This window comes from Daucus carota, chromosome 5, assembly GCF_001625215.2.
Source record: "Daucus carota subsp. sativus chromosome 5, DH1 v3.0, whole genome shotgun sequence".
Classification (NCBI taxonomy): Eukaryota; Viridiplantae; Streptophyta; class Magnoliopsida; order Apiales; family Apiaceae; genus Daucus; species Daucus carota.
Window position 1 is genome coordinate 29,168,014 of NC_030385.2, and position 5,558 is coordinate 29,173,571.

Sequence of the window (5,558 nt, forward strand, 5' to 3'; positions counted from 1 at the left end):
ACATCAACATCACAACTCCAAAAAAAGTTACACAAAGAATAAGCGTCAAAGCTTTTTATCTTCAAGTGGTATCAAACATCTCAAAATTAGTTCAAATCTGGATTTTCCAAAATTCGATCCACTGTTACTATCCCTATCTAGTAAGCACATTTGGTGATAACTCTACATACGATGTACAATTTCAAGCGTATTTAGTATCTCTGACAAGATCAACAATACAATTCCATAGAATAAATGTCAAAGTGTTCCATTGAAATCAATCAGGAAAGGTAAAAGGGAGCGTTCGAATATATATGGGTGATCTCATACAAAAGCTGCCGCATCATCTCAAGAGACTGGTAAGGAGGGAAGCTGAGCAAGTTGAAACAAGTGCGAGCCACCGGAGGACGCTGGTCTAACTTATCTTCAGCAGTTGTTGTCACCATTCCTATAGTAGGAGCATGCTCCAGCTCTCCAAATCCACCAGCCGGAAGCCATCTCGTACTCGTCCAGAAGCTGAAAAGCTCCAACTTCTCCTCGTCAGACATATCGCCAACACACTGTTATTAAAATTAAAACACATGGAACATTACAACTTGATCATACTACACTTTCTGCAACTCTTTTCTTGTTTAACCTTCATTTCACAATATTGATTTCATATATAATCAGTTCGTCACAAATTTGCATATAGAATACAATATAATATTTACCTACCAGAACCACTCAATCCAGAGATCATTCCCGGTATAGCCTGCATATACAGTGTGACTCCTCCACTGTTGCACGTCCAAATTCGATATCCCGCGCAATATCAAGTCCAAATCATCCAATCTGATAATCTGGAAAAACAGCCTCATCAAAGAATAAGTAAGCACATCATCAAATCCATCAGCTATATTCGAAAATGCATCCTTTATGCTTTCTTCAAATTCTAAATGCAGCATATGGCGAACAAAGTCTTTTTTGTTTTCAACATTTAACAAGCCCTTCTTGTCATCCACACCCCCCAAACTTAACGGGAAATCCAAGACCCGAGTCTTCAAAATCAAAATTGGCAGGCCTCTGTAGTATATAGTTGTAACTTCTGTAATTCGCAGGCGATGTATATCTAATATGCTCCAACTCAACATTCAGCCCATCCAACTGTCGAAATAATACAGTGTCACACGTCAACCCTACTTGGACCCTGTTAAGAATGGCTAAAGCAATTACTCATCCAAAACACCTAAAAAACCGAGGGTGAAGCTCCGACTCCTTAAGCACAAAACCTGCAAGGGTGAGAACATGCAAATAAAACCAGGAAGGACAGACTCAGTCAACTCAAATCCATAGATATACATACACACTAACAGAATCCAACAAGTTTGGATGATAAAGTTCGTTGAAACTTGGTGGCAGAATCTCGAAGAGACAAAAATGTAAAATACTAAATAAATCCATTACAGTAAAGAAACAAGAAATCACCAAGTGACGGCTAACCACTAACAATAACAAATTCGATCCACTTGAAATTTTAAGTACAACAGGATTAGTATGTTGTAAGACAATCAAGCAAATTGTATGCTTAACAACGTCTGCGTTTCAACGTTATAGCCAAAGTCATTGAACCCCGAATATATTGTATAATATACAACTATATGAACAAATGCCATCGTATCCAAGATATAAATAAAGTTTTACTAGAAAAGAGAGAATTAGCAATAGCCACTCTTTAAACTTACATTTGTAAAAGAGTCTAGCGTATGCATTTTTCAACAATAAAGTTTCCCATGAACCAGCGTATCACATACCTTAAACAAATAATCCCCATAAATTTAATTATACAAACTAAGCAGATTTTATAAAACCGGCAATCACAATCCCCTGAATCACACTAACTTTGAATGTTTCTATCCAAAAAAGTGCTTTCATTATGAATCATATACCAGATTGCTTGTCTTATAGACAACATATATAGACAACAGAACATATCTCTTTATATATTAATATACATTATATAGAAGATGAGCAACTGTTTTCCATTTTTGAAATTTTTTTGCTAATTTAAATTCCAACATAGGTAACCTGCCAAAAAATAAATTTTACCTTCACCTACCATGTGTAAGTATAAAAACTAAGACTCCATACGTAACTTTTTTTCATATAAGAGAAGCCTACAAAAAGGTATAATATATGCAGCAAGCATGGTGATAGTATGTTTTGGTGGCAACACATATAAATTATGCAGCATATGATGTTCTGCAGACTGCCAAACCTATATGACTTCTGTTCTTTTTTAGTTCCTCAAAAAAATTTGCAAGCAATTCACCAAGTGCAAAGACATGGGTCAGGTTTGGTTTATATTTCAAAAGTTTTGGTCCTGCCAAAAGCCTTAGCTGCTAGTCGATTATCATATGCTACACAAATTACTAGAGATTGCTTGTGACTTTAATTACATTAAATGAAAATCTTTTAAAGGCCCACAAATTATATTTGCATCAGATCAAATCATCCATGCCCCATGAGTCATTGTACAACTTGTTCTATAAGCAACAAAAAAAATCATGCAGAAAGTAAAGATAACAAATTTTGATAGTATTACAATAATGAAAAAAAGAGCAAACACTAACAAAACCTCTGCCATGAACACCAAAAATAGTTAAATACAAAACAACCATATTTAACTAGTACAAATAAAAATCACACCCGGATACGGTAAAATTCTGAAAAGATCGACTTCGTCTTTAAGTATTCCACTATAAATAATGGTCTTACAATTTTTCTGAGTGTAGCAATACCATCAGACACTTTAATCATTTCTTTTACCAATAAACCAAGAGGGATGTCATATTTAATATTTTGTAACGATAATTAATCGGAATGAACATAAAAATAATTAATATTCATATTATGTAATTCTTTGTCGTTGCACAACATAAATAAATCATCTCCATCTTGATTAGAATGGTGGATACCGGAATGATAACATTGGAAACAAAATTTTAATATTCAGATTATGTAATTTTTTACCGTTGCACGACATTATGTAATTATATAAAATTATGAACAAAAATTTAAGGGGTTGACTAACCTCCTGCCCCTATTAGGATCTGCCAGTGGTTAGGAATGGATATCGATAATCAAGAAACCCAAGATGTTTTTGAGAATCCGAAAGCTGATAAACTTACACTGATACCTTACTCCTCAATTAAAGCTACCGATGAGCTTTGTGATGAGCTTCTGGAATTGTTATCGGAGGATTTTGTAGTTCCTCAAGGAACTTACATGATCGGAGAGCTGCCATTTCTCGGCAATTGCCGTAAGATATGAAATTTATCTTCCTCCTCCCACTCCAAATTTGCAGAAAAAGACGATTCAGTACTCACTTTTCTTTTACTAACCATAAACTAAACATATTTAATCTTTAAAAATTCTTATGATTTTTTTCCTACTTAATTATCTTTCGACATTTAATATTGCAGTCGCGTCTTAAATATGAGAATAAAACTTGATCAAATGAGTACAATACATAATCGTTTGTTGCTGACCAACATTGTTGAAATCAACAAGTTTAAGTTTAACAACGCACCAGAATAATTCTCCAACTTCCAATCTCAAGCAACAGGTTTAATTTCACAGCAAAGGCAGTTAGCTGATATAACTGACTATATTGTTTGTCATGAGGAACTGCAAGCAAAACTCACATAACTGATGTTTTGTTTTAATATCAAACTTTTCAATAGGCAGTTGTAAATTATGTGATTTTTTACTGTTGCACGACATTATGTAAATATATAAAATCAAGAACAAAAATTTAAAGGGATCGACTGACCCACTTGCCCCTATTATCCGCCTCTGACTTCCTCAATACTCCATCTCCTCTACCATCTTGTTCATAGAATATAATTTTAACTCCATTCGTGAGCTCCTCGGGCCGTAAGATCTTTTCCTTCGGAACTCGAATGTGTCATCATTCTTTGGCAAGAGGTGCAAGAACTTCAAGACATTTATGAATCTATTCGCTATAGTGATATCAAATAGATAAGGGAAATTGCCCTAAAAGGAATAAAGAATGATATAACTTATTTTGCAAAAGCTTGGATGTGTTTATAGCCAAATTAAATTTGTCACAAGAGTGTTGTTTAGATCAGCCGTATCTAATGGGGTTACAAGATTTTCATAGAGTTCAACTAACAATGATTTGACAAAGAATGGTAGTAAAATAATGAACCAATTTAAAAAATATTGGGTCCAAATCTTCAAATTCCAACAAGGAAGATCCTGAATCCTAACACACAATTTTCTTGATGGGCGTAATTCTCTAACCAACCAAAAATAAACATATCAGTTTCACGTCGTGATTGTAGTGGTAGGTCTGAACAAGATCATTGAGTCCACCTAACTTCACAAATGTCATAATTTGACGAACTGATCTTGCTGATAATAAACATATCAGTTTCACGTCGTGATTGTAGTGGTAGGTCTGAACAAGATCATTGAGTCCACCTAACTTCACAAATGTCATAATTTGACGAACTGATCTTGCTGATCGTTGCGTCGCAAAAATTTGTAGAGTTCTTCATAAGAATCTTTTATTATCATTTTATGAAGACGGCAATTTTGAAAAGAGTATATTTCAGGCGATTTATAGAGAGGAAAGGAGAAAGAGTTAGGGGAGTTAGAGACAGGGAGGAGAGGGAGGAAGAGATTTATTTTGAACTAATTAAGGTCGTGTGAGAGATTTATTTGAACTGCGTTTTCAATTTTGTGAAAATATGTTCTTTTATTTCATTTGGCTCCTACTAAATGTGTATTATAAATTATATATAATCAAAATTATAATTGATTAAATTCAAATTATATTTACACATACACATATTATTTAGATATATATTATAATATTACCTAATTTATCTTAAATTATTAAAAATGGTTTTTGGTTCAATGCTATTCTTCACTGCCATTGTTTGCCTGAAAACTTTTTCATATTTCAAAATTTGTTATAATAGGTAGCGGTCCACGGCCATTAATGGCTGTGGAGCAGTTAAGTAACACATAGGTTTTGAGCCGTTGGATGCATATCCAGCGGCAATCATCAGCTGCCTAACATGCCGCTCTTTGGGTTTAGCGGATTTTCTTCGACCAGTGTAGAAAAGTAAAAATTAGTGCTCAATCAAATTTTATTGGGTATCAAAAACATCACCGTCGTTAACTTGGCTAACAGAATCATATGCGCACATTGGCAGTACATATGACAGAAATGACTGACAGAGTGACAGCTGGCAGAATAGATGACAATTTTAACGATTAGTTTTCTTTTAAGCGTGATCCTATATACATTATACATAACATCGACAGAATAGATGACAATTTTAACGATTAGTTCTCTTTTAAGCGTGATCCTATATACATTATACATTATACATAACATCACTTTTGAAACCTTCTTAAACTTACCCTAATAAGCTTATTATATAGGATCACAGCTTATTAGGGTAACAATTTGAAAATGTCTATTTATTCTCAGTTTCAACTTTCAAGCATCAAATTCTGAACGGACATTTTCAAATTTCAATAGTAAATCAGAGTAAACAAAC